The sequence below is a fragment of the Dendrobium catenatum genome, unplaced genomic scaffold (genome assembly GCF_001605985.2).
Source record: "Dendrobium catenatum unplaced genomic scaffold, ASM160598v2 fragScaff_scaffold_621, whole genome shotgun sequence".
NCBI classification, from domain to species: domain Eukaryota; kingdom Viridiplantae; phylum Streptophyta; class Magnoliopsida; order Asparagales; family Orchidaceae; genus Dendrobium; species Dendrobium catenatum.
Window position 1 is genome coordinate 11350096 of NW_021319083.1, and position 11878 is coordinate 11361973.

The following is an 11878-nucleotide window of genomic DNA, read 5'->3' on the forward strand; positions in this document are numbered from 1 at the left end:
CGCGTGGCTGAGACATGTAGACAGTGTCCATGAGGAGTCCATGAAGGAACGCGTTCGAGACATCCAGCTGCTGGACAGGCCATCCGTGAGAGAGTGCTATGGTGAAGAGCACTCGGATGGTGGGTAGCTTAGCTACCGGACTGAATGTCTCATCGAAGTCAATGCCGTGTTCTTGTTGATTTCCCTGGGCTACAAGACGCGCTTTGAATCGTGCGATGGATCCGTCCGAGTTGAACTTCTTCCGGAATGTCCACTTACATCCCAGTATAGGTGCTTTGAGAGGAGGGGGGACAAGTTGCCATGTGCCCTGTTGTTGTAGAGCGGTAAATTCCTCGGCCATGGCTTGACGCCATTCATGATGCTTAGAGGCATCCTTAAAGCTGGTGGGATCGGGTTCAGGTGAAGAAGAGAAAAGTGTGAGTAAATTGAGACGACGAGGAGGTTTGATGGAGCCTGTTTGCGCTCTCGTAACCATCGGGTGTTTGGGAGGTGGTGGAACAGTTGGTTGTTGTTGATGATTGAATAGATGGTCTGTGGCAGCAGTGGAAACCGGGATCAGTGGCGGCGGGGAGGTTAGTCTGAGCGGAGCCGAAATCTGAGGGGATGGCACAATGTGCGGTAAACGAGCTTCAGAGGCTTTGGATGTTGGAAGCAGCATGGTGAAAGGAGGTTCATCGATCTTCTGCTGTGGAGAAGAGGAGTTAGTTTTAATTAAAAGGAAACGAATATTCGAGAAATGTAACATTGCGAGAAATGACTATAGATTGGGAATCCTTGTTGAGGCATTTATAGCCTTTATGGACGTCTGAGTAGCCCATGAAGAAAAACGGATGAGATTTTGGTTGTAGTTTGTTGCGCTCATGCTTAGGAAGCAGGGGAAAACATTCACAGCCGAACATTCGTAGGTGTTTGTATTCAGGGGAGATATTGAACATTAGCTGCAGAGGTGATTTGTTCTGGGTGTTCGGAGAAGGCATCCGATTTATCAGATATACTGCGGTAGAGCTAGCTTCCGGCCAGAACGAATGAGGAAGAGAGGCACGGTGGAGGAGAGATCGAGTTGTTTCCAGAATATGGTGATTCTTGCGTTCCGCTACACCGTTCTGTTCGGGGGTGTAAGGACAGGATAGCTGATGCCTTTTCCCTTTCGATCGAAGGAGTTCGTTCATCTGGTGATTGACGAATTCAGTGCCATTATCCATTCGAAGAGCTTTAATCCGCCTGTTGGTTTGATTCTCAATAAAAGTAATAAAATGTTTAAGCACATTATAAACAAAAGATTTTTGAGACAGTGAAAAGAACCAAGTATAACGAGAATAATCGTCTACAAGAATTAAAAAATAACGAACGCAGTGAGGTGAGGGAACTGGAGCCGGACCCCAGACATCGACGTGCAAGAGTGCTAACGGGAATTTCGTTCGGGATCTAGACAATTCAAATGGTAGTTTATGACATTTGCATTGAATACAAGTAGTACAAGATTTAACAGGAAGCATAATGCGTATAGTAGGATTGCTTTGAGCTATCTGATGTAGTGTTCTTGAATTGGGATGGCCGAGACGATCGTGCCAGTGTGAGCGACTGTCGTTGGACGCCTGAAATGCAGATGGAGAAGAACTTGTTAGGTGGTGGCGCGATTCGGTAAAGGCCGGCACTATATGGACCGCGTAGAAGTGGTTGATTTGTCGTCAGATCCTTAAACAAAAAACCCATGGATCAAATGTTACGGAAATGTTATTATCTTGAACAAGATTGGAAATAGAAATGAGGTTGTGTGAGATGTCAGGAACGTGAAGTAAATTGGATAGAAAAAGCTTACGGGTCGGGGTAGGAAGAATGCCCGTGCCCGAGTGAGCAATAGGGATATTCCTTCCATCCCCGATGAAGACTCCGTCGGAACCAGAATAGGTAGTAGCCTGAGTGAGGTTACCTGCGGCATTTGTCATGTGAGAGGAAGCGCTAGAGTCAAGGTACCAGTCGTAGGACGGCGTATCGGAATTTGCCACGAGAGCGTTGTTTTGCTTGGCAGTTGAAGATTGAGGAGTGTAGTTGGCATTCATACGGTGCCAACATACATCTGCCGTGTGACCTTTCTTAGCGCAGATTTGGCAAATGTGAGCTGGTTGCTGTTGATTCACGAGCCGTCCATTGGAGGACTGAGACGGAGGAGGTCGTCCCCTATTGCGACGACCGCGTCCGCGATTCGCGTAGAGAGCCGCTTGCTGGACAATGTCAGCAGAGCTTCGGGCGGCGTCAGCGGTGATATGGATTTCTTCACTTATCAGCATTGCGTAAAGATTGTCCAGACGTATTTGGGTCGGAGAATTACGGATATATGTTTTGAAAGATTGATATGTCGGGGGCAATCTGTTCAAGATATACAGAATTATATCTTCAGAGTCAATGGTGGAGCCGGCCGAGGCAATCTGATCGACCAGCTTCTTGATCTCGGTCAAGTACTGAACCATGGAAAGATTTTTCATGGAGATGTGATGAAGCTCATTTTTGAGCTGTATGACCTTGGATCGGCTGGTTGCCTGAAATTGATTTTCAAGAAAGTGCCAGATCTCATGAGTGGTGTCAAGATGAAGGATGTAGGGAAGCACAGGTGGGGATATCGGTGAGGGGAACCGGAGGAGCAAGAAAAGTGTCAAAGTCATTGGCGCGAAGAAGCTTGATAATCTGGTGGGGCCAAATCGGATAGTTGTCCGACGATAGCTGGTTAGGGACGAGAGTTTTGAGATTGGAGACCACAAACTTGAGCGACAGGGAGATCGGCGAGATCTCCGTTGTGGTGCTGGAAAGTTGCTCGGCGACTGAAGGAGAGGCAGAGAGAGATGTTGTCATAACGAGAGAGAAGGAAAGAAAAAGAGGCCTAATACCATGTAGAAACTAAGAATCAAGATTCCTCACCGTGCACTCATCGGAGGTGAGGAAGAAGAACAGTAACAGGAGATGGAAAATGAAATATTATTATCGCCCGGAATCATAGGCACAGGTGAGACTATATAGGTGAATAAAGTGAGTGACTAGGTACACGTGTCAGTAGCTAAATGGAAGAAATGTAAACAGCTGTATAACTACAATGATTAACATATAAACTGCATAATTAACTGCTCTAATACTAATTATAAGTTTATAACTTAAATTTGAAAGTTTTCATTCAAATATATCTCGAGATTCATGCCAATCAAAGCAAGCTTTGATAATGTATCAATATTATAACCTACAACATTTAAAAAAAAAAAAACTATAACATGCAACATAAATAATACTAATAAACAAATATAATTTACACATTTTATACATTTTTTCGCATCTATGAGAGTAGATGAATTTAATGAAATTAAAGCAAAAACTAATATAAAATAAAATTAATTTAATTAATTATAAATTATTAATTTCTCTATTAATCAAATTATGAAATTTATAGCTTGAAATGACTTCAAAATTTTGTGATTGGCTCATTGGGAAGCATTGTACATAGACATGTGGGGAACAAAGAGAAAATGCAAGAGTCCATCAAAATTAGGAAAAGTTTTTTCTCTATTAAGAGGACGAGAAGGGCTTTCCCCACCATTTAAGTTTAGATGTACCCTATCTCGAATAAAATATCACAATCAGATAATTTGTCTTTATCATTATACCTAATAACATAAACGATTTAGTTTATATAGCATCAATAATTGAATGGATGTTTTTTGAATTCAATGAGCATTTAATCACATTTTAAATATGCGGAGCATTTTGAATAAATAGGAATTAAATATATGATAATTTAAGTATTTGATGATTTTTAATGTTAAAAATATACGAGAAAGATTAGAGAATTAAGTAGCGTTTATGTATATCTAATCATTTATTTATATGCTTAATGAATGATTAATGTATTATGAGAGTTGATAAAATTCTTTTCATATGAAAATTGATAATTTTATGAAATTGATGGGATTATGAATTCACAAGAATAAGATTTTGCTCCTATGTTATCTTTATGGGTTTGGTTAATTTTGGTTGGGAAAATACTAATCATCTCTATATACAAGATGATTTTGTAGTGGGTTAACTTAGACTTCGTTTGAGATGGCTTTCTTACTGCTTCTTGAAGTAACTTTTTAGTATAAAAATTTTAAATTTTGTAGTACACGACAGGTAAATCTTCCGTTACTGTTGGAATTTCCGTCGGACATACATATGCCGGAAAAAGCGGCGGACTAACCGGCGGAATATGCGCTGATAAATTTCCAGGAAAATTTTTGCCATTATGTTACCGGCGCATATTCCGTCGGCTTATTTATCGGCCGGATATATTAAATTCCGTCGTAATTGTTTTCGGAAATTACCGACGGAATCACCGGTGTAAATTACGTCGGATTACTTAAACTTGTCGAAAAATTTTCGACACATATACCGTCCTATAGGTTTCCGCCATAAAAGGAAAATTTTCGGCCGATTTTCTTAGTTAACCATCTGTAACAAGCGATTTTCCTATAGTGATAGAAAACTACTTTAATTGTGTTGTTTTTATTGTAATTATAAATTTTAAGGGCATTGGCCGAAATTCATAGAAAGAAAATAAATTATAGTGTGTGAAAAAGAATCAACTTACATTCAAAAAATAATCGAACTTCAACAAAATTAAAAATTTATGTTTTTTTTGTGGCAAAAAAAAAAGAAAAGAAAATCCTCCCACCAAACAGTCAAGGATAGGCTCAAATATAGACAAAAAGTATGAATAGTCAAATGTTATCTTTCATCTCATGAATTGAGTCGATCTAACTCATATTGTTAAAATTTGTTCATTAAATTTTTTTATCAAATTCATTTGATTTTTAATTACCTTAATTAATGCCCCAATGTTCTTACTTGGGAGATATATATATATATATAAAGCGGACTACAAACTTAGGCCAAAAGATGCCACAACAGGACATTACAAAACTACAAATAACACAAAAAGTGACAGATTGGCAATCCAAAAATAGAGAGAAAGAAAAAAAGGCCCTGAAGGCATACTGGCTTAGAAACGCCACATAGTTTTCCATCTTGGGTCATCCATTGGAGTCAAAGAAAACAATAGCAAGAATTCCAAACACCCACCGAAGGCCAATCAGAAAAATCAACAACAAATGTTGCCAACAAGCCAAAGTCATCCAGGGAGGCAAGCAGGAATCTACCTCATCATTGCCCGGACCTGAAAAAGTTGCCACAACCAAGAAGGAACTCACCCAAGCAAAAAAAAAACAAAATCTCCAGCCAACAACCCTACTTGCCAAAAATCAGAACAACAAACCTACCTCATCACAAGACAAAAACAAACAGCAATGTGAAAAGTTAAATTTTATGGAGAGAGAGAGAGAGAGAGAGTGATTAATCTTTTTTTCTTTTCTTGTGATGTAATAAGATTTAAGAAAATAATGCAAAAATAATGTAGATTAAATTAATTAGCATATTTAATATTTTAAAAAACTATGTATCATTATTTTTAATACCCATGCATCCCACTATCAATTTTTCTAAAAAAATAATAAAAATAAAATAATAAGAAAAGAAATTTTATTGTAATGAACACCCAAATTTTGTCTGTTATGAATGTCTAAGAATCCATTAGTGCCATTTTAAGCTCTATTGACATTTAGTTGATATGAAAATATTATTCAATTTTCTTTTTTGATTTAATGTCACTGTTCTAAAAAATATGATCTATCATATATATGGTGATTACTATTTTATTATCTCAAATTATATCAAATATATTACACATCATAAATTATTATTATTATTATTATTATAGAATTAATTTAAATATATTAAATTGTATTATGTAATGCTAATTTAAATTAAATTTTAAATATATTTTAAATTAATTGAGTCTCAATGACCTTCCGAACCAAGCTAATTTGAGCTCCAGCTCCTTGATAAGTTTGACTCATGAGCTTGTTAACAAATCGAGCTCGAGCTAGCTCGGCTCACTTATACCCCTAATCCAACCTATAACGGTGAGATGACAAGTTCATTAATTGTTGAATAAGCAATCGAACCACAACCTGTTGTGTCAACCAGCACAAAACACCCAAATTAAATTGATCAATTCAACAAGTTTAGGCTTTATTTGGGATGATTTTTTTAATGCTTCTTAAAGTAATTATTTAGTACAAAAATTTAACTTTTTATATTAAATAACTGCTTTAAGAAGTAAAAAAATTGTCGCAAAGTAAGCCTCAGAGTCATTCACATTCCAATTTAAGTAATAAAGGCAATGGCACAATAAAGGCGAAGAACCAGACCTCATTTTAGGCATCGACGCACCATTTTTACCTTATGTGATGTTTGATTTAACTAAACTGAGTAAATTTGAATAAGAATCAATCAATCAAAATAGTTTTTATATGAATACTTTGTGTCATAATTTATGCTTTGACAAATAGAAATTTTTACAATACTAACAAACATAAAATTAACTAAACAAATTTTTTATGATGTTTAAATAATGGCTTCATTTAATTTCATAAATTTAATTATGACATATTATCATAAATGCAATTAAAATCATTGAAGCGTCTAGGGTTGTAAATGAGTCGAGCTAAGTTCGAAGCACTCTCGGCTTGCACTTGAGCTTGATTAATTAATCAAGTTCAAGCTCAAATTTGTTATGAGCTTGGTTTGAGTCTCGAGCCGACTTATTTATCAAAAAAGAGAGAAAATTTTATTATTGAAGCAATTATTATAATAATATGATAAAAAGAGTAAGAAATTAAATTAGAAATAATAAGAATACATTAAAATAAGAAAGGGAAATATAACTTTCAAATATTTTTAACAATTTTTACTAATTTTTTTAATTTTTATATATTTTAAGTATATTTAAAATTGATATTTTTAAACGAGCTGTCTCAATAGCTAAGGAGTTGAGTCGGAGCCTGCTCATACATGGCTTATTAGCTTATCAAGCTCTATTCAGCTCACGAGTCAGCTTGAAGTGCCTAAATTGACTAACATTTTCAAAGTTAATTACTATTCGCTTTAAAGATACTCAAGCTCTTAAAAAATTTTTATTAAAACAAAATTATATAAACTACTATTTATTTGTAAACAATAAAATTATTATATAAATTGCATAGTAAATTGCTCAAGATCATACAATTAAACTATTAGACTCAAAAAACAATAGGTCTGCTCATAATAAAAAAGCGAGGATATGAGATATTTAGATTTTATTATCATGGTTTTAAATAGCTGTTGAAAAAGGGAAAAAAAAAAATTTAAAGAAAAAAATAGCTGTCGAAATCATTTCAATTCAGTTTATTTATAATTAAATGTTCCTTAGCCTTGATTTATATGTTATTTAAATGTGTGAATATTGGTCAGATGTAGGTGAACTAATTTGATTAAGGAGATGTCATTCATCAGATCCTATGTTTGGGATAGTTTTCTTCATATTTTTTAAAGCAGCTTTTTATTATAAAAATTTATTGAAATCAATTAAAAAATAATGGTCAAAAGCTGTCCCAAATGAAGCCTGAGACTTCGTTTAGAATAGTTTTCTTATTATTTTTTTCTAAAGTAGCTTTTTTATACAATTTTTTTTAAAAAATAGTAAAAAATTAGTGATCAAAAGCTATCATAATTGAAGCCTAAGAAGCATGGTTTTACCAGAGAGATTAAGGTTCGTTTGGGACGACTTTGTTACTGCTTATTAAAGCAATTTTCTACTTTAAAATTTTTAATTCTCGTACTAAAAAATTACTTTAAGAAACAGTAAAAAAGCCATCATAAACATAGCCTAAAACTTATATTTTCTCTCCAATATTTGTGATTCATTATGTCTACTGCAGGAGAAAGATTGGAATCATTGAATTCAAGATTTAATGCATGAAATATTCACTAATTGTGATTTATATTTTATCAATGTGAATTAGAAAGCAAAAGTTCAGGGCAGTAGAGGATCAGACATAATTCAATAATACTAAAGTTCAATACAGTAGTATTGTTATGAAGCGAGAAGAATTTTAATCTAACGTTAACATGTTATTAAATATTTCAAGTAAAACTGTAACCAGTAGCGCCCGTGGCCTAATGGATAAGGCGTCTGACTTCTAATCAGGCGATTGTGGGTTCGAGTCCCACCGGGCGTGCTTTATTATTAATTGATTTTTTTTTCTTATGTAATAAATTTTTAATTATTATAAAAAAAAAAAGATGCCCGATTTGCATTCCTATTTTATGCTGTTCTTCTCTTTACTATTACGGAAAATTTTAAGACTAAGCATGATTATAAATTATATTAAGAGCTTAAGCATATTTAAAAAAAAAATTTAAAAATAGGCAAAGTCGCCTGTTAAACGGGCGACTTAGGCGTTGACTAGAATAGTCACGATCCGACGTGGTGATGATGTGGCGACTTATAAGTCGTCAGTTTAACGGACGACTTATAAGTCGCCCGTTAAACGGGCGACTTTATGCTACTACTTTAATTCCCAAAATCCTTCCCGATCTCATTTCCTTCACTTTCCCCTTCTGCAGCCGTCGCCATAGGGAAGTTTGGAGTCGCCGATCTCGCCATCAAGCTCATAGGTAAGGTTTTATTTTTAGTATTTGCGGATTATTATGTTTAGTTGCTGATCTCGCCATCAGTGTTGTACAAATTTGGTTAAAAATGATCCTATTTGAGTCTTTTTAGTTTATTTATGAATTTTTTTTTGTAGATCTATTAGTTTGTCTCATTTTGCTAGAGTTAGTTATAATATTGTTTGACAGAAGTAGAGATAAGTTGATATAGAACATAGATTTTGTTAAAACTTGGTAGATCTAAATAATTTTTGTAAGAGCTAAATTGTAATGAAGTCTTTTTCATACTTGTAAAATTAAATGAATTTTAATTATATTTTAGCAGTCTTTAGAATAATTAAAATATTAAGTATTTTGTAATTTGTATTATAAATCATAGTACTTAAATTTTGCAATTCATTAAAACACGTTATTTTGATAACCTACTCTGTCACCTCACTCCACAAAACCTCCTTTATTAACATGCAAGGTTATAGACTCTCCTCAAACTTCTATGACAATCCATTTAACAAAAATTGCCGTCTAATCCGATATAAAAAATCTAACTAATTTAACATAAAAAATGCATAAAATAACTTCACATTACCTGATCCGGCGACGAACGGGCGGAGCAGCAAGCAGATCTCGAAATGGCGAAGAGGGAGAATGTCTGATCGGGAAAGGAAAAGGTGAATAAATAACTTAAGTCTAAGCTAAATGCACAAATCTTAAACAGATCTACAAAAAATTTCCACAAACAAAGAGATTCACCCAAAAAAAACTTGAGAAGTAGTTTGAAATTCATAAATCTTTCTTAATCTAACGAAAATACACAATAATCTACAAACAATTAACTAACTACACATAAAATGCATAAAAAATCCCTTACCTTTGCTAGATCCGGCGACAGACAGGAACCGCAAGCAACCTGGGGAAAAATGGGGGAGAAGTGGGAGAGAAGAAACAGATCGGGAAAGGGAAAGGTGTTGTATTTAACTCTAAGTCGCCCGGTTAACGGGCGACTTACAAGTCGCCTGGTTAACGGGCGACTTACGTTATTTTATTCAAACTGCCACATCATCTGCCACGTGGTCGTTGGGTTTAACCTAAGTCGCCTTTCAAACGAGCGACTTTGCCTATTTTTAAATTTTTTCTAAAACGTGCTTAATCTTACAGTTTAATTATTAATTATGCTTAGTACGAAAATTTCTTTAAAAAATAATCTATACTAAAACATTCACTAGTTTTTCAATAAGAAATTTTTTTTTATAATAAAAATGATTGAAATGTTTTTGAAATATAGCATGTCTCTCTCACATATTGAATTTCATTTTCTTATTTTTAATTATAAATTTATTTTTATGTTATTTTTCTTCTTTTTACAGATTTTAGAAAATTGTGATTTTTTCTGAATTAACTTGATTTATAAAAATCACAAAAAAATAAAAACAGTCACAAATATCTGATAAAAAAGTTTAAATTAGATCCTAATATATTTTCAAAAATTAAATTAGAAATCAAATGAGCTCAAAATATTGGTAAAAGTATCTCATTCATCGCAACGAGCATGATAATTTCTTGTATGTGCATGCTGCATGTAAGGAGGGGAGAAAGAGATCATTCTCATCATCCGAGCAAATATGTTCTATTTTTTTATTCTAAATTATCAATTTTAAGTTAATAAATATTTAATATTATTCTTCTCTTTTATTACTCTTATGAAAAATAAATAAAATATTCATGCTCAATTTTCCAAACTTTTTATACAAAAACTTTTCTAAGACATGGTAGAAAGGAAAAAAATCTTTTAAAATATAAGATGACTCTCTCTCTCTCTCCTAGGTGTGTCAATTTCAAGTCACGGGTCAGGTTTTGGGTCGAAGCCGAAACTGACCAGACACTATTTGGGTCAACCCAACCCCTTTTTGCAAACGGGTTGGTTTTTCAGACCCTAACCCGACCCACTTCGAGTCCATGTCAATCCGACGCAACCCAAATGACCAGGATCAACCAAATTTATTAGTTTTCGGGTCAAAAAATGGGTCAATCTTTGATTTTTGGGTCGAAAATGGGTCAATCTGGGGTTTCTAGGTCAAAAACTTATTTTCGGGTAAAAAACGGGTCAATTTCAGGTTTCCGGTTCAACCCGAATCCGACCCAATTTTTGAAACGAGTCGATTTGTTGAACCTGAACTCGACCTATTTCGGGTTCGGGTTGACCCTAACCCAGAATTTTCAGATCGGATTTGAGTCGAGTTTGTAGGCCGTGTCAAATATTGACACCTCTCTCTCTCATTATTTTGATAAATTTTAATAATATTATTTTTCTCAATTAACAAATTACTTTTAATTAACAAATATTTTTTATGCTATGCTTCTCCTTGTACTATACTTTAAAATAAAATAAAATAAGTCTTGTATAACATTTTATTATCATATTTCCATAATTTTTACAATAAGAATATTTTGGAATTTTCTTGATTAATAAATTTTTCTTGGTTTATCATAATTGTTAAAATTTTTTCATGAGCATAATTTTGAAAATCAAGCACATAACTGAAATGAATCCAAATTTACCCTACAAAAATCAAATCATATATCAAGTGAGCATAAAACCCTTATTTTCAAGTATACACATGGTATTTCGGAGAATAATAGTGACATGGGGATAAGAGAAAATCTAGTGAACCTTCATTGATCCTAAAGAAAGTTGTCATTTTTAGCAAATAATCTCTCTCTCTCTCTCTCTCTCTCTCTCTCTCTCTCTCTCTCTCTCTCTCTCTCATTAACCATGAATTGCACGAGAAATTATTGTGTGCGGAATCCAAATGCATTCGGATTCCAATCACCGCTTGCCACGTCAGCGGATGCACTCCGGGGCCCAATGCATCCAGTAACGTGGCGCATGGTGATTGGAATCCGAATGCATTCGGATTCCGCACACAATAATTTCTCGAAGCACACATGATGAATAGCCTTAGAAATTAGGGATACTAGTTGATGGAGGGGAACTAATGGTGACATCTTTATATTGTGGTTGGTGTGAAGATGTAGTATTAAAAACATGAGAAATGAATGGAGAAGATTGGTGAAGGTAGATAATGAGGGATTGTAGTGGAGACATGAGGGATGATATGGGATGAGACTATATTACAAAAATAAAGAAAATTAATAAAGCATGACTCTCACCAAAGGATTAAGCTAGCTGGATTCATTAAGCCTCCATCATTAACATTCAAGCCACCAAAAAAGGATTAATTAGGAACTTTTTCTTCTAAATTTAATTCAGCAAAAAGATCCTTCTTACAGTATATTTCAATATTTTTATGGC

General features: G+C 34.3%; 1 non-coding gene across 1 annotated transcript; it reads left to right on the forward strand.

Moving 5' to 3' along the window:
- Window positions 1-8062: 8062 nt before the first annotated feature.
- On the forward strand, window positions 8063-8135 carry TRNAR-UCU. Its single transcript has one exon. It is a non-coding gene; the product is annotated as a tRNA-Arg (tRNA).
- The last annotated feature ends 3743 nt before the right edge of the window (window positions 8136-11878 follow it).